General features: G+C 48.0%; 1 pseudogene; it reads left to right on the top strand.

Annotated features, from left to right (window-relative positions):
• Positions 1-24,805, top strand: part of LOC146188288 (uncharacterized) — a 42,797-nt pseudogene extending 17,992 nt beyond the window's left edge.
• Positions 24,806-25,741: the final 936 nt, after the last annotated feature.

Raw genomic sequence — 25,741 nt, 5'->3', positions numbered from 1 at the left:
GGCAAGAGCACAAAGTAAGACCCTTAAGTAAATACCCCTCATGGGTCTTTAAGGTAATAAAATGAAATGAAATGCAAAGTAACTCCCCCACTTACTGAACGCCGCGACAAATCCGTGAGCGAAAACAAAGCGAGGTACCGTAGTGGACAGCGCCGGAATAATCGCGCAGCGAGAGCGTCCGTTTTATCAGCAATGAAACGAGGCCGCAGGACGGGTACGATGGCTTGGAGGAAAAAAATGCCAAGACGGGAGAAGTAGCAGCTAGTATTCTCGCGAAACACGCACGCGCGCTTTCTCCGGTGCTCTCGATCACAATGTCCTTACTAGCGCTCACGTGTTGTGAGTAACGAGTGTTAAGAGGAGAGAGATTCGTCGAATTGAGGCCACTAGGTAGCCAACTGCACGCCATGGCCCTTCGTAGGGCAGTATGTCTTAAAAACCCGCTGTGCATAACCGAGTTGTCTCGGGTGTGCAAAAGCGGCTGTGATTTGTATCTGAAACATAATATCTGCATCACATTTCGAAGTCGCCATGCATGAGGAGTCAGTATGTAAGAAATCACATGATCAATATATACTGTTCCGAGTTATATAAAAATGGCGCAGTGCATCGCAATTTATCGGCCATTATCGCGTCTTATACAAATGTCTGAAGAATAGCACGGAGACTCGAAACAAAGGAAAAACAATATTAGCACGCGGCAAATCCAATAAAGATCACTCTGAGAAAAAAGAACTAAAAGGGGTAGTGAGGTTAGTCTTTTTGGGAGCCAACTGTTTTGCCACAAACATTAATCCTTTTGGGGACCAACTGCAAGGGGATAAACATTTAGTCTCCAAAGGATGAACTGTAGGAGGAGGAACGGTTGCTTCTTGCAGATGCTCCCCAATAGACTAATATTTGACACTTTTTCGTTTTTTTTTTTTACTGGCACACTTCGGACTGTTGGCACTGGTGGCTCGGACAAAAAAAAAAAGGCCACAGATAAAAAGTAAAAGCTAGAAAGTAACGAAGCACCTAAAATACATTAAAATAATCTAAAACGTGGAAAAAACAACAACTAGGAGTAAAATAAATAAGAAAAGTCTGCAATAGCGCTCTTCGAACTCGGTAGCTCATACTTAGTAGCTTGCTACGCGAACCAATCGGTCATGCCGAGAATTTTGTTTATTCAGCATGGTATTTATTACATGTCTTTAAATTAAGCATAGAGCTATATACATTATTTACAAAGTAATCAGCCTGTAGGCGAAAATTCCAATTGAAGCATACAGCACAGCACCACACAGCTAGAATACGACTTAGCACAACTTCACTAAAACGGTGGCAAGGAAAGACAACACATCAACAATGGCAGCCAGTCCGGTTGATAGTGACTATCTTCGTTCTTTCTCTAAGCTCGTGCACCATTTGGCCAAAATGAGTAACGGGGGAGACGAGAGGCTCAAAATTCCGATCCAACATACGCGTTTTCCAGAGGCTGTGCAGTCCAAGGAGGAAAATCATGTCATAGGGTTTGTTGTTATGTTCGATGGGCATCAAGTAGCGCACACTGTGGAAATTCAAAATAAAGTCTTTCTTCAATGTTCTTTGCAGAACGTTCCAAAATAATATTGCATCTTTGCAGGCAATGAAACAGTGTTCGATGGTTTTAGGTGTATCACATAACCAAGACTGAATGCAGGTGGCATGTCGCGGTGCGCCTGCGGGGGCGCGTCAAGGCGCGTGCTCGTGCGAGAGAAAGCGCACGGCGCACACCGTGAACGCAGCGAGCTGAGCCGGCAGCGTCCAGTGTGCGCCCGCGCAACAAAGCAGCGCGAGACGTCTGCACGTGCGCGGAAGCGAGCGAGCGAAAGGAGAAAACTTGGACGGGATGCCTAGGTGGTACCACCGCGTGTATCCCCAGTTTCTATTTTTCTGTCAGAGATGGCGCTCGCTGTCAGGAGCAGCAGCGCCACTCGACGGTGCTTTAGAAGCCTATTTCTTGCAGAGCGTGTAAACAAACGTAATACTCGTGCATGACACAACCGCGGTCTAACCGACGGCCGAGATTACCGCCAACGCTGGGTCATTCAGCTGGTTTCGAATCACTGCCTATGCAGGCGTGCGCTTTCATAGGTAATTTTCCGAAAAGAAAGATTAGCATGGCACATACGCAAGACAGCGAGCGCACTTCATTCGTTCGTATTGTACTGAGTTCCGTATTCATCTGTTGTAGAACATTCTCCCACGCAAACTAGTAAACCGCGTGGTGGTCGATGTTTTCGATAAGTGATTTATCACCTGAACATGCGCTCATTATCTGGGCGAAGGGCGACGCAATGGATCACTGAGCAGAGCAGAGGCGGCCATTGCACCAATCACGTTGAAAACAAAGCAAGTTTCTACCTCAGCCGACTGCCAGTTTTCTCCGACTCGGGAAAATGCAGTCAAATCACACGTTAAATTACCTACCAAAAAAAAGAAAGCCCGCGTCACAAGGATGTTTTTGCCAGCGTTTTAACAAGCAGGTATTCCAGGACACATATCCAGGACAGTAATACGAAACACAGTTGTACAACATATTTCTTTCATGTTCTCGTTTTTCTTTTTTTTTTCACCCAGTTCAAAATCGGCTCCCATTGAAAGCGACATTGGCACATTCGCCAAAACAAATGGTTCCGTTCGTTTGATATGCATGTAAGAGTTTGCGCGATTCATTTGCTGAAATCGAATCGAAACTCGCTATATACCAGGCATCTGCGTAGCCCTCGAGCCGACAGCACCATTTCGAAATCAAACCACGTGGTGTGCCGTACAATTTCTGTTTTTATCTGCTTCAGTGCTCTAGCGATCCGCACCAACACCTCTTTCATTTTTTGTGAGAATAGAGGAGGCATTGTTCCCAAAAAGGCTACGTGAGCTCGTCCCATGTGTGCATGCTCATCACACTACTTGAAAAAAACTTACCTTATTTACTTGATCCTAAGCACCCCCCCCCCCCCCCATTATATTTTCATGCTTGAGCTTTGTTCAGCACCATGATAGAGAGAGCAAGAGCAAAACTATTTATTAGTCACAAGTAACCTCCTTGATCAAAAGGCGACAGCCCACTAGTTCTCTTGCATTTCCTGATTGTCTGCTTTTTTTTTTGTTTATCAGTTCAATTCTCTCGTTCAAGGGGTCGCTTACTCCCTTCATACGCTGTACCAACTGCTTGAGGAACACGCCAACTGTTTCCCTACCTGGAATAGGTAAGAAAAGGTAATTTCCCAGGTTAGGAATCACACTTCAAAAATTTCTACTTTCTCACGCGCGGTTCGTGCGTCGTATTTATTTATTCATTTATTTCAAAATACTGCAGGCCAATATTTTGGCCCAGGCAGGAGTGGATATACAAGGCATTAAAACAACAAATAAAAATAAAAATCAAAACACGGGATTAGAGTAAATGAACAAGTCAACAAAATACAACACTGTATCATTAAAAAAAATGTAACTCTAGAGCTTTAATGAAATTACCGCCGAGCAGCTGTAAATGCATAATATGCATTACTGCAGTCATTAAACGCTGCACATCAATAAACCAAAAGCTGAGCAGAGTTTTTACTTTGCATACCTTTTGCGTCTTCACGTAAAAAGAAACAAGAATGCCATAGGAAAGGGAAGAGCACAAAGTAAGACCCTTAAGTAAATACCCCTCATGGGTCTTTAAGGTAATAAAATGAAATGAAAAGCAAAGTAACTCCCCCACTTACTGAACGCCGCGACAAATCCGTGAGCGAAAACAAAGCGAGGTACCGTAGTGGACAGCGCCGAAATAATCGCGCAGCGCGAGCGTCTGTTTTATCAGCAATGAAACGAGGCCGCGGGACGGGTACGATGGCTTGGAGGAAAAAAATGCCAAGACGGGAGAAGTATACAGCTAGTATTCTCACGAAACACGCACGCGCGCTTTCTCCGGTGCTCTCAATCACAATGTCCTGACTAGCGCTCACGTGTTGTGCATCACGAGTGTTAAGAGGAGAGAGATTCGTCGAATTGAGGCCGCTAGGTAGCCAGCTGCACGCCGTGGCCCTTCGTAGGGCAGTATGTCTTAAAAACCCGCTGTGCATAACCGAGTTGTCTCGGGTGTGCAAAAGCGGCTGTGATTTGTATCTGAAACATAATATCTGCATCACATTTCGAAGTCGCCATGCACGAGGAGTAAGCATGTAAGAAATCACATGATCAATATATACTGTTCCGAGTTACATAAAAATGGCACAGTGCATCGCAATTTATCGGCCATTATCGCGTCTTATACAAATGTCTGAAGAATAGCACGGAGACTCGAAACAAAGGAAAAACAATATTAGCACGCGGCAAATCCAATAAAGCATCACTCCAAGAAAAAAGAACTAAAAGGGGTAGTGAGGTTAGTCTTTTTGGGAGCAAACTGGTTTGCCACAAACATTAATACTTTTGGGGACCAACTGCAAAGGGATCAACATTTAGTCTCCAAAGGATGAACTGTAGGAGGAGGAACGGTTGCTTCTTGCAGATGCTACCCAAGAGACTAATATTTGACCCTTTTTCGTTTTTTTTTGTTTTTACTGGCACACTTCGCACTGTTGACACTGGTGGCTCGGACAAAAAAAAAAGGCCACAGATAAAAAGTAAAAGCTAGAAAGTAACGAAGCACCTAAAATACATTAAAATAATCTGAAACGTGGAAAAAACAACAACTAGGGGACAAAAAAAAAAAAAAAGAAAAGTCTGCAATAGCGCTCCTCGAACTCGGTACCTCATACTTAGTAGCTTGCCACGCTAACCAATCGGTCATGCCGAGAATTTTGTTTCTTCAGCATGGTATTTATTACATGTCTTTAAATTAAGCATAGGGCTATATACATTATTTACAAAGTAATCAGCCTGTAGGCGAAAATTCCAATTGAAGCATACAGCACAGCACCACACAGCGTGAATACGACTTAGCACAACCTCACTAAAATGGTGGCAAGGAAAGACAACACATCAACAATGGCAGCCAGTCCGGTTGATAGTCACTATCTTCGTTCTTATCTTCGTTCTTTCTCTAAGATCGTGCACCATTTTGCCAAAATGAGTAACGGGGGAGACGAGAGGCTCGAAATTCCGATCCGGCATACGCGTTTTCCACAGGCTGTGCAGTCCAAGGAGGAAAATCATGTCATAGGGTTTGTGGTTATGTTCGATGGGCATCAAGTAGCGCACACTGTGGAAATTCAAAATAAAGTCTTTCTTCAATGTTCTTTGCAGAACGTCCCAAAATAATATTGCATCTTTGCCTGCAATGAAACAGTGTTCGATGGTTTTAGGTGTATCACATAACCAAGACTGAATGCAGGTGGCATGTCGCGGTGCGCCTGCGGGGGCGCGTCAAGGCGCGTGCTCGTGCGAGAGAAAGCGCACGGCGTACACCGTAAACGTAGCGAGCTGAGCCGGCAGCGTCCAGTGTGCGCCCGCGCAACAAAGCAGCGCGAGACGTCTGCACCTGCGCGGAAGCGAGCGAGCGAAAGGAGAAAACTTGGACAGGATGCCTAGGTGGTACCACCGCGTGTATCCCCAGTTTCTATTTTTCTGTCAGAGATGGCGCTCGCTGTCAGGAGCAGCAGCGCCACTCGACGGTGCTTTAGAAGCCTATTTCTTGCAGAGCGTGTAAACAAACATAATACTCGTGCTTGACACAACCGCGGTCTAACCGACGGCCGAGATTACCGGCAACGCTGGGTCATTCAGCTGGTTTCGAATCACTGCCTATGCAGGCGTGCGCTTTCATAGGTAATTTTCCGAAAAGAAAGATTAGCATGGCACATACGCAAGACAGCGAGCGCACTTCATTCGTTCGTATTGTACTGAGTTCCGTATTCATCTGTTGTAGAACATTCTCCCACGCAAACTAGTAAACCGCGTGGTGGTCGATGTTTTCGATAAGTGATTTATCACCTGAACATGCGCTCATTATCTGGGCGAAGTGCGACGCAATGGATCACTGAGCAGAGCAGAGGCGGCCATTGCGCCCATCACGTTGAAAACAAAGCAAGTTTCTACCTCAGCCGACTGCCAGTTTTCTTTGATTCGGGAAGTTGCAGTCAAATCACATGTTAAATTACCTACCAAAAAAAAAGCCCGCGTCACAAGGATGTTTTTGCCAGCGTTTTAACAAGCAGGTACTGCAGGACACATATCCAGGACAGTAATACGAAACACAGTTGTACTACGTATTTCTTTTATGTTCTCGTTTTTCTTTTTCTTTTTTTTTCACCCAGTTCAAACTCGGCTGCCATTGAAAGCGACATCGGCAGATTCGCCAAAACAAATGGTTCCGTTCGTTTGATATGCATGTAAGAGTTCGCGCGATTCATTTGCTGAAATCGAATCAAAATTCGCTATATACCAGGCATCTGCGTAGCCCTCGAGACGACAGCACCATTTCGAAATCAAACCACGTGGTGTGCCATACAATTTCTGTTTTTATCTGCTTCAGTGCTCTAGCGATCCGCACCAACACCTCTTTCATTTTTTGTAAGAATAGAGGAGGCATTGTTCCCAAAAACGCTAGGTGAGCTCGTCCCATGTGTGCATGCTCATCACACTACTTGAAAAAGGTTTACCTTATTTACTTGATCCTAAGCATCCGCCCCCCAATTATATTTTCATGCTTGAGCTTTGTTCAGCACCATGACAGAGAGAGCGAGAGCAAAGCTATTTATTAGTCACAAGTAACCTCCTTGATCAAAAGGCGGCAGCCCACTAGTTCTCTTGCATTTCCTGATTGGCTGCTTTTTTTTGTCCATCAGATCAATTCTCTCGTTCAAGGGGTCGCTTAATCCCTTCATACGCTGTACCAACTGCTTGAGGAACACGCCAACTGTTTCCGTACCTGGAATAGGTAAGAAAAGGTAATTTCCCAGGTTAGGAATCACACTTCAAAAATTTCTACTTTCTCACGCGCGGTTCGTGCGTCGTATTTATTTATTTCAAAATACTGCAGGCCAATATTTCGGCCCAGGCAGGAGTGAATATACAAGGCATTAAAACAACAAATAAAAATAAAAATCTAAACACGGGATTAGAGTAAACGAACAAGTCAACAAAATACAACACTGTATCATTAAAAAAAAATGTAACTCTAGAGCTTTAATGAAATTACCGCCGAGCAGCAGTAAATGCATAATATGCATTACTGCAGTCATTAAACGCTGCACATCAATAAACCAAAAGCTGAGCAGAGTTTTTACTCTGCATACCTTTTGCGTCTTCACGTAAAAAGAAACAAGAATGGTAGGAAAGGGAAGAGCACAAAGTAAGACCCTTAAGTAAATACCCCTCAAGGGTCTTTAAGGGAATAAAATGAAATGAAAAGCAAACTAACTCCCCCACTTACTGAACGCCGCGACAAATCCGTGAGCGAAAACAAAGCGAGGTACCGTAGTGGACAGCGCCGGAATAATCGCGCAGCGCGAGCGTCTGTTTTATCAGTAATGAAACGAGGCCGCAGGACGGGTACGATGGCTTGGAGGAAAAAAATGCCAAGACGGGAGAAGTAGCAGCTAGTACTCTCGCGAAACACGCACGCGCGCTTTCTCCGGTGCTCTCGATCACAATGTCCTGACTAGCGCTCACGTGTTGTGAATCACGAGTGTTAAGAGGAGAGAGATTCGTCGAATTGAGGCCGCTAGGTAGCCAGCTGCACGCCGTGGCCCTTCGTAGGGCAGTATGTCTTAAAAACCCGCTGTGCATAACCGAGTTGTCTCGGGTGTGCAAAAGCGGCTGTGATTTGTATCTGAAACATAATATCTGCATCACATTTCGAAGTCGCCATGCATGAGGAGTAAGCATGTAAGAAATCACATGATAAATATATTGTTACGTGGAAGATTTACAGTCCCAAAGCTGTCCGCACAACTAACGTTGATGAGGGCACCGATTTCACAACACTCAGTGTCGTCGTCTTCTCGGAGTCTGTTGCACTTCTTCATCCTCATCACGAACAGCGAATACAGCTAAGTAACACTACCCCCCCGCGGGAAAAGCACAGTCCCGGTGCGGTCTATGTTAGCGAAATAGAACGTTGATGATAGGGCTTCAGACGGGACACATGCACTATTTCGGAGGTTGGAGCTGTGGACGTGGACTTCGGAACCACAGATTCAACTTCGTAGGTGACGTCGGTCACGGGGAGCAAAACACGGTAAGGGCCAGTGTAACGGGGCAAAAGTTTTTCACACAAGCCCACTCGACGGCACGGGAGCCACAGCAAAACGAGAGATCCAGGAGTGTAGTGGACATCACGGTGGCGGCTGTCGTACCGGATCTTTTGAGAGTCTTGGGATGCAGAGAGCCTGGCATGAGCTAACCGGCGGGCATCATGAGCACGGGTGACGGCATCACTGGTGTAAGTACTGGTGGCGTCTGCCGCGGGTAGAGAGGTGTCGAAGGGTAGTAACGGGTGTCGGCCAAATAATAAATAAAATGGGGAGTATCCAGCGGTAGAATGGACAGATGAATTGTAGGCGAATGTGACAAAGGGGAGATGAACGTCCCAATCTCGATGGTCGTCAGACACATACATGGCCAGCATGTCTGTGAGGGTACGGTTTAGACGTTCCGTGAGGCCGTTGGTCTGGGGGTGATATGCGGTGATGAATTTGTGGCGGACGGAGCACGAACGGAGAATTTCGTCAACCACTCGCGACAGGAAACAGCGGCCACGGTCAGTTAGTAGTTCGCGAGGAGCACCATGATGAAGAATTACGTTTTCTAGAAGGAAGTCAGCGACGTCTGTGGCGCAGCTGGTCGGGATGGCTCGGGTAATAGCGTACCGAGTAGCGTAATCGGTGGCGACGGCGATCCATTTGTTGCCCGAGGTGGAAACTGGAAAGGGGCCAAGGAGGTCAACGCCTATACGGGAAAATGGGTCAGTTGGTATGGGTATTGGCTGCATATGACCTGAAGGCAAAATTGTGGGCTTCTTCCGACGCTGACACAGTTCACACGCGGCAATGTACTGCTGGACAGAGCGGTAGAGCCCCGGCCAGTAGAAACGTCGGCGCAGGCTGTCGTATGTTCGAGAGACACCCAAGTGGCCAGCCGTGGGAGCATCATGGAACTGTTCAAGGAGGGTGGAACGCAGGTGTTGTGGAACGACGAGCAAAAGGTCTGTGCCATCTGGTCGCATATTACGTCGGTATAGGGTGTTCTGGTGGAGCACACATAAGGCGAGAGATGGGTCAGGGCGGTCGGAGGTAAGACGGAGGATAATGGAATGCAGAGAAGGATCTAAGTGCTGTTCCTTGGTAATGTTGGCAAAGGCGGAGACAGATAAGACATATGCATCATCGTCAGAGTCTGTAGGACTAGGGGAGTCGACGGGATGACGTGACAAACAGTCGGCATCTTGGTGAAGCCGACCGGACTTGTAGACGACGGAAAAGGTGTATACTTGTAATCGTAGCGCCCAGCGCCCCAAACGGCCAGTAGGATCTTTGAGAGAGGAAAGCCAGCACAAGGCATGATGGTCTGTTATCACAGTAAAATGGCGGCCAAACAAATAAGGGCGGAATTTCGTAATAGCCCAGACAAGCGCCAGGCACTCTCGCTCTGTAATAGAATAATTTTGTTCGGGCGTTGACAGGAGGCGGCTGGCATACGCAATCACCCTTGTACGGCCGTGTTGTTGCTGAGCGAGAATAGCTCCTATTCCATGGCCACTTGCGTCGGTACGGAGTTCAGTATTGGCGAAAGGGTTGAAGTGGGCCAAGACTGGTGGAGTAGTAAGAGCAGCAATAAGCTTTGAGAAAGCTGCAACTTGTTCAGGCCCCCAATAGAATGAAACGTCTTTCTTGAGGAGTTGGGTGAGCGGACGAGCAAGGACTGCGAAGTTCGGGACGAATCGTCGGAAATAGGAACATAGGCCAATAAAGCTTCGGACATCGCTGGATGAACGCGGAGTGGGAAAATCTGTGACGGCATGTATCTTGTCAGGGTCAGGCTGAACACCGGAAGAATTAACCAAGTGACCAAGCACTTTGATTTCCCGATGGCCGAAACAGCATTTCTTTGAGTTGAGTTGAAGGCCGGCGCGGCGGAATAGCTCGAGAATGGTAGAAAGGCGAGAGAGGTGGCTGTCAAAAGTGGACGAGAAAACAATGACGTCGTCTAAGTAACAAAGACAAGTCGTCCACTTGAAGCCGCGCAGCAATGAGTACATCATCCGTTCGAAAGTTGCAGGGGCGTTACATAGGCCAAAAGGCATGACTTTAAATTGATAGAGGCCGTCAGGGGTGATGAACGCTGTCTTTTCACGGTCTCTCTCGTCGACAGAAATCTGCCAGTAGCCGGAACGAAGGTCGATGGATGAAAAGTAGCTGGCTCCGTGCAAACTATCAAGCGCGTCGTCGATGCGCGGAAGAGGATATACATCTTTTTTGGTTATCTTATTCAAATGACGGTAGTCAACGCAGAATCTCCAACTGTTATCCTTCTTCTTGACCAGCACGACAGGGGATGCCCAGGGGCTACTGGAAGGCTCGATTATGTCGTTCGTTAACATCTTTTCGACCTCCGTTTGAATGACGCGTCGCTCGGCAAGCGAAACACGATAGGGCCGCCTGTGGATCGGACTGGCGTCCCCGGTGTCAATGCAGTGGGTTACAACTGTCGTTTGACCCAATGGGCGGGTGCCGAAGTCAAAAAGGTCACTGTAGGTAAACAAAAGCTTGTGTAAATCAGCGGCGAATTCAGGTTGCAGATCAGCTGATATCATGCTGTCAAGCGGATCAGGGCGCGATGTGGACGACGAGGGGGTGTTGGCAGGGACGGCAGTTGTATGATCTGTAGACAGAGCTGAAATGGCACAATCGGTCATCGGGGACAGCGAAGCTAATGAAATTCCCTCGGGCAGAACTTGAGTTGAAAAGCTGAAGTTGAGGACTGGGAGAGTGGTGCGGTTTTGGGAGATGTGCACAATTAGATGAGGAAGGATGACGTGCCGCTGCAGCATGACATCAGTAATAGGACAAGCGAGATAGTCGCCATCTGGGACGGGTGGGAATGGCGACATAGGGATGTAAACGGCAGTTTCTGGAGGAAGGCGGCTAAACTGTGCTGATCGAAGTCGGGGTGAGCAGGAGGGGTCTTCAGAGCAGAGCGGGAGGTCCAAGCGAAGTAGGCCACTAGAGCAGTCGATAAGGGCAGAGTGGGCTGTTAAGAAATCAATGCCAAGGATAACGTCGTGGGGGCATTCATGTAGGACGGTGAACAACACTGGGGCATGACGGTCAGCAATTGTAACTCGCGCCGTACACATGCCAACCACGGCAGCAGGGCTGCCATTGGCGACGCGAACTGTGGACGAGACGGCTGGCGTAAGGACTTTCTTGAGGCGACGACGAAATGAGGAGCTTAGAACGGACAGTTGGGCGCCTGTATCAATTAGAGCAGAAACGGGAACTCCATCCACAAGGACGTCGATACGGTTATTTTGTAGGGCAGGGGTCAACAGAGGCTTTTCAGTCCGGGTCATAAATGCAGCGTCACCTCCGGGAGCTGCATTGGCTAGTTTTCCGGTAAGTGGCCAGAGTAGGACGTTGGCGAACTGCGGCGAGGATGAGGAGAACGCGAACGTCGTGCTTGCGGGGATGGTGAACGGTTGGCAGGACGGACAGTGGAACCGGGGTCAGCAAGGGTCTGGTCGGGGCGAGGTGGGGAATAGCGAGGGGCATAGTCTCCGCGGCGGTCAACGTAGGTGTACTGACGAGATGGCGTGTACCAGCGACTACGGCAGTGGCGGGAAATGTGGCCAACGCGAGAACAAGTAAAACAGATGGGGCGATTGTCGTGGGTACGCCATTCATTTGGGTTGCGGTAACGATATCGGGGCGAGAAACCGGCGTTGGTTGAGGTGGCAGCAATTACTGGAGGGGCAGGTCCTGAATCCGTGGTGTCGGTGGTGCTGGTAGAAGGGAGGCCCATATTCGCAACCTCTTGGCGAACAACAGCCTTAATAAGTGATATGGTAGCCAGGGTGTTGTCGGGTGTATGCGACAGCGAGGCCGCGGGAGTCATTGCATCAAGCTCTTGGCGGACAATGCGTGTCAAAGTGCTGTCGTTCGCAGGCGGTCGAGGAGTCGGGATATCGATACAGGAGGAGCTAGCAGCCGTGTTCGGCAGCCGGTCGAAACGGTGATATATGCGCCTCTGCTTCGCCTGCTCGAAACGTCGGCACACCTGCAGCACAGAGTCCACTGTGGAGCAATCCCTGCACAACAGGAGGTTGAAGGCATCGTCGGCAATGCCTTTTACTATATGGCCGACTTTATCCTCCTCAGGCATGCCTTGGTCGACTTTGCGGCATAGAGACAGGACGTCTTGGATGTAAGTGAGATATGACTCCGTAGACGTTTGGGCCCGAGAGGCGAGCGCTTTTTTCGCGGCAATGTGGCGGCCAATAGGCTTTCCGAATAAGTCGTGCAGCTTTTTTTTGCAAATATCCCAAGATGTTAGCTCGTCTTCGTGGGTTTCAAACCACACCCGCGCGGTCCCAGCCAAGTAAAATATTACATTCGCGAGCATGAGTGTGGCATCCCACCTGTTGTGCTTGCTCACGCGCTCGTATAGGGCTAGCCAGTCGTCCACGTCGACGTCGTCGGTCCCGCAGAAGGTTCCGGGGTCACGGGGGTGGGCCATTACAACAGCAGGGGCGGCGGCTGTAGAGGTAGAGGCGTCGGTAGTCATCGTGGTGGTTCCGATGTGGCGGCCGCTGCGGAGATCTAGCTTGTGACAGGGGATCGAATAGATTAACCTCCACCAAGAGATGTTACGTGGAAGATTTACAGTCCCAAAGCTGTCCGCACAACTAACGTTGATGAGGGCACCGATTTCACAACACTCAGCGTCGTCGTCTTCTCGGAGTCTGTTGCACTTCTTCATCCTCATCACGAACAGCGAATACAGCTAAGTAACAATATGCAGTTCCGAGTTACATAAAAATGGCGCAGTGCATCGCAATTTATCGGCCATTATCGCGTCTTATACAAATGTCTGAAGAATAGCACGGAGACTCGAAACCAAGGAAAAACAATATTAGCACGCGGCAAATCCAATAAAGATCACTCTGAGAAAAAAGAACTAAAAGGGGTAGTGAGGTTAGTCTTTTTGGGAGCCAACTGTTTTGCCACAAACATTAATTCTTTTGGGGACCAACTGCAAGGGGATAAACATTTAGTCTCCAAAGGATGAACTGTAGGAGGAGGAACGGTTGCTTCTTGCAGATGCTACCCAAGAGACTAATATTTGACCCTTTTTCGTTCTTTTTTTTTGTTTTTACTGGCACACTTCGCACTGTTGACACTGGTGGCTCGGACAAAAAAAAAAGGGCACAGATAAAAAGTAAAAGCTAGAAAGTAACGAAGCACCTAAAATACATTAAAATAATCTGAAACGTGGAAAAAACAACAACTAGGGGACAAAAAAAAAAAGAAAAGTCTGCAATAGCGCTCCTCGAAATCGGTACCTCATACTTAGTAGCTTGCCACGCTAACCAATCGGTCATGCCGAGAATTTTGTTTCTTCAGCATGGTATTTATTACATGTCTTTAAATTAAGCATAGGGCTATATACATTATTTACAAAGTAATCAGCCTGTAGGCGAAAATTCCAATTGGAGCATACAGCACAGCACCACACAGCGTGAATACGACTTAGCACAACTTCACTAAAACGGTGGCAAGGAAAGACAACACATCAACAATGGCAGCCAGTCCGGTTCATAGTCACTATCTTCGTTCTTTCTCTAAGATCGTGCACCATTTTGCCAAAATGAGTAACGGGGGAGACGAGAGGCTCGAAATTCCGATCCAGCATACGCGTTTTCCACAGGCTGTGCAGTCCAAGGAGGAAAATCATGTCATAGGGTTTGTGGTTATGTTCGATGGGCATCAAGTAGCGCACACTGTGGAAATTCAAAATAAAGTCTTTCTTCAATGTTCTTTGCAGAACGTTCCAAAATAATATTGCATCTTTGCAGGCAATGAAACAGTGTTCGATGGTTTTAGGTGTATCACATAACCAAGACTGAATGCAGGTGGCATGTCGCGGTGCGCCTGCGGGGGCGCGTCAAGGCGCGTGCTCGTGCGAGAGAAAGCGCACGGCGCACACCGTAAACGTAGCGAGCTGAGCCGGCAGCGTCCAGTGTGCGCCCGCGCAACAAAGCAGCGCGAGACGTCTGCACCTGCGCGGAAGCGAGCGAGCGAAAGGAGAAAACTTGGACAGGATGCCTAGGTGGTACCACCGCGTGTATCCTCAGTTTCTATTTTTCTGTCAGAGATGGCGCTCGCTGTCAGGAGCAGCAGCGCCACTCGACGGTGCTTTAGAAGCCTATTTCTTGCAGAGCGTGTAAACAAACGTAATACTCGTACTTGACACAACCGCGGTCTAACCGACGGCCGAGATTACCGGCAACGCTGGGTCATTCAGCTGGTTTCGAATCACTGCCTATGCAAGCGTGCGCTTTCATAGGTAATTTTCCGAAAAGAAAGATTAGCATGGCACATACGCAAGACAGCGAGCGCACTTCATTCGTTCGTATTGTATGAGTTCCGTATCCATCTGTTGTAGAACATTCTCCCACGCAAACTAGTAAACCGCGTGGTGGTCGATGTTTTCGATAAGTGATTTATCACCTGAACATGCGCTCATTATCTGGGCGAAGTGCTACGCAATGGATCACTGAGCAGAGCAGAGGCGGCCATTGCGCCCATCACGTTGAAAACAAAGCAAGTTTCTACCTCAGCCGACTGCCAGTTTTCTCCGATTCGGGAAAATGCAGTCAAATCACATGTTAAATTACCTACCAAAAAAAAGCCCGCGTCACAAGGATGTTTTTGCCAGTGTTTTAACAAGCAGGTACTGCAGGACACATATCCAGGACAGTAATACGAAACACAGTTGTACAACGTATTTCTTTCATGTTCTCGTTTTTCTTTTTTTTTTCACCAAGTTCAAACTCGGCTCCCATTGAAAGCGACATGGCACATTCGCCAAAACAAATGGTTCCGTTCGTTTGATATGCATGTAAGAGTTCGCGCGATTCATTTGCTGAAATCGAATCAAAACTCGCTATATACCAGGCATCTGCGTAGCCCTCGAGCCGACAGCACCATTTCGAAATAAACCACGTGGTGTGCCGTACAATTTCTGTTTTTGTCTGCTTCAGTGCTCTAGCGATCCGCACCAACACCTCTTTCATTTTTTGTAAGAATAGAGGAGGCATTGTTCCCAAAAAGGCTAGGTGAGCTCGTCCCATGAGTGCATGCTGATCACACTACTTGAAAAAAACTTACCTTATTTCCTTGATCCTAAGCACCCGCCCCCCAATTATATTTTCATGCTTGAGCTTTGTTCAGCACCATGACAGAGAGAGCGAGAGCAAAGCTATTTATTAGTCACAAGTGACCTCCTTGATCAAAAGGCGGCAGCCCACTAGTTCTCTTGCATTTCCTGATTGGCTGCTTTTTTTTGTCCATCAGATCAATTCTCTCGTTCAAGGGGTCGCTTAATCCCTTCATACGCTGTACCAACTGCTTGAGGAACACGCCAACTGTTTTCCTACCTGGAATAGGTAAGAAAAGGTAATTTCCCAGGTTAGGAATCACACTTCAAAAATTTCTACTTTCTCACGCGCGGTTCGTGCGTCGTATTTATTTATTTATTTATTTCAATATACTGCAGGCCAATATTTTGGCCCAGGCAGGAGTGAATATACAAGGCATTAAAACAACAAATAAAAATAAAAATCAAAACACGGGATTAGAGTAAATGAACAAGTCAACAAAATACAACACTGTATCATTAAAAAAAATGTAACTCTAGAGCTTTATTTAAATTACCGCCGAGCAGCAGTAAATGCATGATATGCATTACTGCAGTCATTAAACGCTGCACATCAATAAACCAAAAGCTGAGCAGAGATTTTACTTTGCATACTTTTTGCGTCTTCACGTAAAAAGAAAAAATAATGGTAGGAAAGGCAAGAGCACAAAGTAAGACCCTTAAGTAAATACCCCTCATGGGTCTTTAAGGTAATAAAATGAAATGGAATGCAAAGTAACTGCCCCACTTACTGAACGCCGCGACAAATCCGTGAGCGAAAACAAAGCGAGGTACCGTAGTGGACAGCGCCGGAATAATCACGCAGCGAGAGCGTCCGTTTTATCAGCAATGAAACGAGGCCGCAGGACGGGTACGATGGCTTGGAGGAAAAAAAAATGCCAAGACGGGAGAAGTAGCAGCTAGTATTCTCGCGAAACACGCACGCGCGCTTTCTCCGGTGCTCTCGATCACAATGTGCTGACTATCACGTGTTGTGAGTAACGAGTGTTAAGAGGAGAGAGATTCGTCGAATTGAGGCCGCTAGGTAGCCAACTGCACGCCGTGGCCCTTCGTAGGGCAGTATGTCTTAAAAACCCGCTGTGCATAACCGAGTTGTCTCGGTTGTGCAAAATCGGCTGTGATTTGTACCTGAAACATAATATCAGCATCCCATTTCGAAGTCGCCATGCATGAGGAGTAAGCATGTATGAAATCACATGATAAATATATGCTGTTCCGAGTTACATAAAAATGGCGCAGTGCATCGCAATTTATCGGCCATTATCGCGTCTTATACAAATGTCTGAAGAATAGCACGGAGACTCGAAACAAAGGAAAAACAATATTAGCACGCGGCAAATCCAATAAAGATCACTCTGAGAAAAAAGAACTAAAAGGGGTAGTGAGGTTAGTCTTTTTGGGAGCCAACTGTTTTGCCACAAACATTAATTCTTTTGGGGACCAACTGCAAGGGGATAAACATTTAGTCTCCAAAGGATGAACTGTAGGAGGAGGAACGGTTGCTTCTTGCAGATGCTCCCCAAGAGACTAATATTTGACACTTTTTCGTTTTTTTTTTTGTTTTTACTGGCACACTTCGCACTGTTGACACTGGGGGCTCGGACAAAAAAAAAGGCCACAGATAAAAAGTAAAAGCTATAAAGTAACGAAGCACCTAAAATACATTAAAATAATCTGAAACGTGGAAAAAACAACAAATAGGGGACAAAAAAAAAAAGAAAGGTCTGCAACAGCGCTCCTCGAACTCGGTAGCTATTACTTAGTAGCTTGCTACGCTAACCAATCGGTCATGCCGAGAATTTTGTTTCTTCAGCATGGTATTTATTACATGTCTTTAAATTAAGCATAGAGCTGTATACATTATTTACAAAGTAATCAGCCTGTAGGCGAAAATTCCAATTGAAGCATACAACACAGCATCACACAGCTAGAATACGACTTAGCACAACTTCACTAAAACGGTGGCAAGGGAAGACAACACATCAACAATGGCAGCCAGTTCGGTTGATAGTCACTATCTTCGTTCTTTCTCTAAGCTCGTGCACCATTTGGCCAAAATGTGTAACGGGGGAGACGAGAGGCTCAAAATTCCGATCCAACATACGCGTTTTCCAGAGGCTGTGCAGTCCAAGGAGGGAAATCATGTCATAGGGTTTGTGGTCATGTTCGATGGGCATCAAGTAACGCACACTGTGGGAATTCAAAATAAAGCCTTTTTTCAATGTTCTTTGCAGAACGTCCCAAAATAATATTGCATCTTTGCAGGCAATGAAACAGTGTTCGATGGTTTTAGGTGTATCACATAACCAACAATTAACAGAAGAAACGAAAATATTTTTTTGTGAAGGCACACTTTAACTGGAAAAACTTCGGCATGAAATTTAAAGAAAAACGGTTTACTAGAAGGCGAGACTGGCATTTTGCGCACCCTTTTTAAAACATCATGCCCCCATACAGTTAGAATAGAGTGAACGATATAAGGGAGGGGGGAAAAACATAGATATCAATTCTTTGTGTACATGTTTCCTTGAACAGAGAATGAGTGCTCATAAGAGAAGCGAACTGCGAGAAAACGCACTGAATCGTAAACTTCTTTCATAAAACGAAATAATAATGGCCGATCGGTAAAATTGGAAGAGACCACTAAGTTTGGAAGAAGGTTCACAAGGTTAGTTTGCAGGGATGCTCTGGTAATTGGATGGTAGGAGTTGAGTTTCCCCTTCAGGTAGCGAGGTGAGGAAACACTTGACGATATCGATGTTGTTATAAATTGAAGATTCGGACTCGCAACAATCACGTTACTTGAGGGCACGACGGAAAGATTAACTATTTATTTACTCATAAATAAAACGAGGAGACGCAAGTGAGGAGAAAACTATTTACATGACTTACCCGTTGGTAGGACGAAATCAGCCCTGGTTTAATCCAGAGCGCTTACTTTTAAGCCATATGTCTCCGCCCTTAGCGGGGACAGCCACCAATAACCAATAAGGCAACTTTTCTCACCAATCAAAGACTTGGGAAAGGATATTAACTAATGTAGGGGTGTGTTTATTCGGTGAACCCAGATGATTCCAGCCGCTCAGGGGAGACTCGCAGCGAAGCGTCAGGCGTGGCGAAAGAGCAAGGCAGCGAACAACTTCTTCGTCCTTGAGAGCGGCAGCACGCGACGCATGTCAGTGGTTATATCGATGAAGATTACCACACTACAGTTTCCCCCCGGGCAGAGAAGGAGCCATCCTGGCGACTCATGGTGCCGAAAGGACAGACGGATCGTAGTAGGGCTTGATTCGGTCCACATGAACTATTTCGCGTCCACGGCGACGCAAGTCCGCAGATGGCGTAACGGGCTCAACTACGTAGTTCACAGGAGATGTTTTTTGAAGGACTCGGTATGGACCGTGATACCGAGCAAGAAGCTTCTTTGACAGGCCGGCGGTTGTGGCAGGAACCCAGAGCCACACCAGGGAGTTGGGCGCATATGAAGGCGCCTCACCAGTGTCACGATGGTGTTTTTGTTGCCACTGATTTTCCTTTGTAAGCGAACGAGCGAGCTGACGGCATTCTTCTGCGTACTGGGCGGCGTCCGAGAGTGGCGTCGATTCAGAAACATCAGGGCGGTAGGGAAAAAGCGCGTCCATTGTGCAGGTTGGCTCGCGCCCGTAAAGAAGAAAAAAGGGAGAGAATCCAGTGGTGGTCTGTATCGCAGTGTTGTACGCGTAGGTTACGAAGGGAAGAACGTGGTCCCAGTTGGAATGAGCGTCGTTGACGTACATGGCCAGCATGTCACTCAGAGTACGGTTGAAGCGTTCTGTCAGGCCATTCGTCTGAGGGTGGTAAGAAGTAGCGGTGCGATGAATGATGCGACATTCTTTCAGTAGGGCCTCGAGAGCGTCGCACAAGAAAACGCGTCCGCGGTCACTGAGCAGTTCCTTCGGAGTCCCGTGGCGAAGAATCAAGTTGTTGAGAATGAACAAAGCAACGTCTCTTGCAGAGGCAGAGGGTAACGGTGATGTTTCAGTGTAGCGAGTCAGATGGTCTACTGCCACAATAATCCACCGGTTTCCAGCAGGAGTAGTCGGAAGAGGGCCATAGAGATCTATGCCAACGCGGTCAAACGGACGAGCAGGGCAGGGTAATGGCTGCAACGAAACAGAGGACTTCTGAGGAGTTTTTCGGCGTTGACAAGATTCGCAAGCGCGCACGAAATGTCTAACGAAGCGGTACATTCCACGCCAGTAAAATCGCAGACGTAGGCGCGTGTAGGTTTTCAATACGCCACCGTGAGCACATTGTGGGTCACCATGGTACGCAGCACAAATGTCGGCGCGGAGATGACGCGGGATGACTAGAAGCCACTTCCGTCCATCAAGCAAATAATTGCGGCGATAGAGAAGACCGTCACGAATGGAGAAGTGGTGTGCTTGGCGGACGAGCGCTTTGGATGAATGACCGGCAGTAGGACTTGAGAGAAAATTCAAAAGTGCATTGATCCAGGGGTCATTCCGCTGCTCGGTAGCCATGTCGATAGTTGTAAGAGTCGACAAATCGTAGGCACAGACGTGGTCAGACGAATTATCTCTAGGCAATGGCGAGCGGGAAAGAGCATCCGCGTCCGTATGCTTCAGGCCTGATCGATAAATGACATGAATGTCAAACTCCTGGAGACGAAGAGCCCAGCGAGCAAGGCGACCGGATGGGTCTTTCAGAGAGGCAAGCCAGCACAAAGCGTGGTGATCGGTCACAACGTAAAACGGTCGACCATACACATAAGGACGAAATTTTCCGATAGCCCAAATAATGGCCAAACATTCCCTTTCTGTGACTGAATAATTAGATTCTGCCTTTGTCAATGTTCGGCTGGCGTATGCCACAACATACTCGCTGTAACCAGGCTTACGTTGGGTAAGGACGGCACCAAGCCCAATACCGCTGGCATCAGTGTGGATCTCCGTAGGCGCAGCCGGATCGAAGTGGCGTAGAATGGGCGGCGAAACCAAAAGGCGGCGAAGAGTGTCGAAGGCTTTATCGCAGGCTGGAGTCCAGGCGGAAAGGTCGGAGCTGCCGGCAAGGAGCTGGGTCAGAGGAGCGATGATAGAGGCGAAGTTCAAGATGAAACGTCGAAAGTAGGAGCAGAGGCCGATAAAGCTCCGAAGCTGCTTCAGGGAGGTTGGCTTCGGGAACTCTGCAACTGCGCGAAGTTTGGTGGGGTCGGGAAGAATGCCGTCCTTAGAAACTACGTGGCCTAAAATTGTGAGTTTTCGAGCGGCAAAGTGGCACTTCTTCAAATTCAACTGAAGCCCAGCGCCGGCGAGACACGTGAGGACATCCTTTAGGCGGAGAAGGTGAGAAGAAAAGTCGGCAGAAAAAACTACGATGTCGTCCAGATAACAAAGACAGGTCTGCCACTTGAGTCCACGAAGAACAGTGTCCATCAGGCGCTCGAAAGTAGCCGGGGCATTGCAGAGGCCAAAGGGCATAACGTTGAACTCGTATAATCCATCCGGTGTTATAAAGGCAGTTTTCGAGCGGTCATTATCAGCCATCGGTACCTGCCAGTAGCCGGAGCGCAAATCCAAAGAGGAGAAATACTCGGCTCCCTGTAAACAGTCCAAGGCGTCGTCGATTCGCGGCAAAGGATAGACATCTTTGCGCGTGATTTTGTTAAGCCTACGGTAATCGACGCAAAACCGGATGGAACCATCTTTCTTGGTGACCAAAACAACCGGAGAAGCCCATGGACTGTTAGATGGCTGTATGACGCCCCGGCGAAGCATGTCGTCCACGTTGTCAGCAATGACTTGGCGCTCAGAGGCCGACACGCGATAAGGACGCTGTCGTAAAGGTGCGTTTGTACCAGTGTCGATTGCGTGCGTAACGACAGACGTGCGACCCAGAACGTGCGACCGCTCAGGGGAGACTCGCAGCGAAGCGTCAGGCGTGGCGAAAGAGCAAGGCAGCGAACAACTTCTTCGTCCTTGAGAGCGGCAGCACGCGACGCATGTCAGTGGTTATATCGATGAAGATTACCACACTACACTAACAACACTTGGGAAAGGAGAGGTCCCACGCAAACATATGAACGGCATCACCACATTCCAAACCTCTGCCTTCCCTTGTTTTCTTTTGCACACGTACATGCGGGACCAATGTTTGCCGTGTGAACAACAGCTTAAGTTCTTATAAAAAAAAACAGAAAGCTGTCACTGAGGGGTAAAACGCCATGTGGAAACTCCCAATTGAGCAAGGGCTTCTTCTGAACAACTGTGGCTCAATCACCCCCCAAGACCAGGCCGCCCGTCCAACGACTGGCGCCGACACCACACACCATGCATAGATGCATAGAGTTACACGACAGGGATGGAAATCGCATACCCACGGTCGATAAAATACGAATTCTAGGACTAATCATCCAAAGCAACGGGTCCAACTGGGCGATGCTTGAAAGCATCACGATCAAGATTGCAAACGCGATCCGGATCTTTCGGCGCATCATGAATAGGCACAGGGGACTGAGCGAGGACAACGCTATTCAAATGGTCCATGCTTTTGTACTCTGTCACATCACATACGTGGCTGCAATGCTCAACTGGAAAAAGGAACATCAGAGAAGGCTTGAGGTACACATACGCCGAGCTTTCAAGACAGCGTTGGGGCTCCCCGATAATGCCTCCACTGAACTACTCTTACAGCTAGGAGTGCACAATACCCTTGCCGAAATCATCGAGGCACAGCACACGGCACAGATTGCACGCCTATCAAGCACCAAAGCGGACAGAGAGATTCTCGTTAGGCTCGGCCTGAACACCATAGTAGAAAATGACAACGTCCAGCAGTTACCTAAAGTCGTGCGAGAAGCGATCAAAGTGTCCCCCTTCCCAAGAAACGTACACCCGATCCACAATCAAGGAAGAAGGCTCGCCCGCGCCAAAGCCCTCGCTGCGGACGCGGCACAGTTCCCCGACCAGACAGCTTTCGTGGATGCAGCGTACATACCGGGAAAGCATGTCTACTCGGTAGTAGTAGTCGACGGACACGGGCGTACGCGCAACTCACTCACACTTTACACCAAGAAGCCAGAGGTAGCTGAACAAGCAGCGATAGCACTAGCCCTAAAAGACTCGGACTTCACAACTGTATACAGCGACTCTAGAGCAGCCACTCGAGCTTTCGCCAAGGGCGGGATAGACAAGACGACGCTACGGATCTTAGGCGGAAGTAACATCACCGATCACTCCATCGTATGGTTCCCGGCACATATGGGCAGCTTAGGGGGCGGCCTGCGGAATCTCCATGAGATCGCACACGAGGCGGCGCGAGGACTCATCGACCGCGTCCCTCCGGTTTCCCCTGCTACTCCACATATCAATTATTCCAGATCAATTATTCACGTACAACGAGCTCACTAAGCACTTTTATCTAGGCCGACGAGCATTTCCCCTCCCGGATAAGAAATTAACCCGCAGCCAATCAGTCACGTTACGCCTGCTCCAAACGAACTCATACCCCAACCCCTGGCGCATGAAGCACATTGACCCAGACTACGACGGACAACATGTGTGTGAACGGTGCAGTGACCGTGTAGACTTAAACCATATGCTGTGTGGTTGTGCATCGAGCGACGCCTACGCCAAGAACAAGGAACGTTGGGACAAAGTTTTAAAAAGTGCTTCACTACATGATCAGCTTCGGGCTGTCCAGGAGGCCCGCGTGGCGGCGGAGAGCTTCGGGCTCTCTGTTCCGACGTGGGAGCTGCCCTCTACACCTGGCGCCTAGCCGAGTGTCCTCCAGGACCCCTACTGTGGGAAATAAAGTTTTGCCAAACCAAACCAATGACCCATTGCGCCTCATCGCGCGCTGGTCAGCGACCGCACACCTGCTACCCCACAAAGGTTGTATGCACATGAGCAGAGGAAAAGACGCGTACAATAGAGCTGTCACCGCACCTTGGTCATGCATGTGTGGTTCCACCAATTTAGTAACCCTTCAACACGGGCAGGTGCACATCTTAAGAGGGCTCACCAGCTGCAAGGCAACTCAGATTTGAACTTTTTTTGTCGATAGATGGCAGCACTTAAGCACCACAAAAGGGAGGAAAGTTCTATTCTCCGTCCAGGTAAATTACACCGTGACACGAAAGTGTTACTTCTTCCGCGTACAAAAAGTAGAGCCGAGAACTTTCAGTTGATATGCGGCCAAACCTGGGGGACCGGAGTGGGGGCCAGAGAATGGTCCTTTTCTCCAGTAGCGCACAATTGTAGCGTTTTCCAGTTTGGGTCGCCAATGCCCCCTCCCATCTTTTGTGCGAAGGAAGAGAAGGAAAATGAGGAGGAAAGGCAGGGAGGTTAACTCGTAAAAGAAACCGGTTTACTACTCTTTACAGTGGTAGGGTGAGGATTATTTGCAGGCAGTACTAAGCAGGGCTGGTTTCGACTAGGGAGAGAGAAAGGTGTGAATCATCTTTTGACAGAGTTGAAAAGGCGTGAAGGGAACCTTCCCCCATATTAGCCTTTGGTTACTGGAAAACAATCCATTGTGTTGGGGACACTAGTATTCAGCCCCCAGATAAAAGGAAAGAAAGGAACTCCTAGTGCACAAAATCTTGTCTGCTTCCCTTTCCAGCATTGCCTCGGTTACATAGCCACAGAGAGGTGTCCGCGAGTGTATGACGGTTTACTTTGCCTAGTTGCCTGGCAGCGTTCACGTCGCCGAACACATATATCTTCCGCTCCTTCGTACCAACAAGACATGTGTGTTTCGTTCAATCCTTGATCCTGTGTAAAATGAAAGCAACGACGGGATGTGGGCGGACAGTTGGCGATATCCTGTACAAAGAAATCACATCTGAAGCTATAAGGTACGGAAAGGACCACGAGTGCTTAGCACTAAAGCAAATCGAGAAGGAATGCAACGTTGTGGTAAAAGAGTGCGGCCTGTTTGTTGACCAGGAAAACCCCTTTCTTGGCGCTTCCCCTGACGGACTCATTGGGGAGGACATCCCTGTCGAAGTCAAGTGTCCGTACTCAGCGAGGGACATTACTCCACTAGAAGGAGTTCGCGCCAAAAAAATAACCTGCTGTGTCGAAAACAAGGACGGAAGATTGCAGCTGAAGACTAACAGCAATTATTGGTACCAAGTACAAGGCCAGCTCAATATTGCTCGCCGTCAGAAGTGCTTGTTTGTAGTCTGGACCAAAAATGGCATGAGTATTGAGGTGATTTCCAGGCATGAATCGTTTTGGGAGGACGAGATGTTGCCACGTCTCAAAAGTTTTATATGCACTGTTTGCTGCCAGAACTCGTGGACCCAAGAAGAAGCTGTGGCCTTCCAATTCGCGAACCTCATTACATTGTCGAAGCACAGATGACTCGCTCACTCAAGCGACCTTTGAGTGCAAAAACTAAAAATTAAGACAGCCTAGAAATCGTCTAGGACACCCTTCCTGACTACAGAGCATCTTTCCCCTTTTCTTTTGTCACTGTCACGATCATGTATTGGAACAGGTTTCTTGCTACTGGTTTATTTTGTTCAAATAAAAAAAATGCGATCTAAACAGAAGGAAAGAGGGGTGGTGGCCACGCCACCCTCGTATGATCTTTTGCACGCAAAATCGGGGCAGCAACCCTAAAAGGAAATCTTCCAACCAATTGCGACTGGTTTGCAAGCTGAAATTCCTTACCTCATATGATTTCCAAGGAAGGCTTAGTAGGCGCCCTACTTCGAGTTGCATTTTTTTTTGTCGCTGTGTATTTTGCAGCGTGGTGCAGGAGGTCCTGCTAGCTGCGGCGCATACCGAGCCGGCTCTAAATGGGAGAATAAAGGCAGTGGTCGAACGCTTGACTTAGCGAAACCGGTTCAGAAGTGGAACTAAATGATTTTGCCTGCCAGGCTACTCACCTTTGAGGTCATGTTATTTACACGACGGACCGGTTCGACCAGTTCTCATGAGCTCGGAGCTACAGTACAGCAGAGGCTAGACAAGAAAAGGAACGAAATGGTTATTTCACCCCTTGCCTTGGGGAGATGTCAGCGTGTATACACCTTTCCAACCTGATTGAAGCCATAGGTACCATAGGGCTCCCTGGATTGATTTTTCAGCTGGCGCTACCAACCGATCCGTGGGCAATGCAGCAGAGGTTAGGCAGGAAAAGGAAGGAGACAGGATTTTGTCCCCTTGCTGTGGGGAGTGGATGTTCGCTTTTCATGCGGAGGTGTGAAGGGGGAGGTTGGAGAAAGGGTGCGAGGTGATTAGAGCTCAAGAGCCCACTTCCCACATCATGGGCACAAAAGCCAACAAAGGGTCATCTCCTTTGCTTTCCTGTCGCGCCTCTTCTACATCCACAATGG

The sequence above is a fragment of the Amblyomma maculatum genome, chromosome 5 (assembly GCF_055883805.1).
Source record: "Amblyomma maculatum isolate TAMU_Amacu chromosome 5, ASM5588380v1, whole genome shotgun sequence".
Taxonomy (NCBI): Eukaryota; Metazoa; Arthropoda; class Arachnida; order Ixodida; family Ixodidae; genus Amblyomma; species Amblyomma maculatum.
This window is presented reverse-complemented; position numbering and strand designations above follow the sequence as displayed.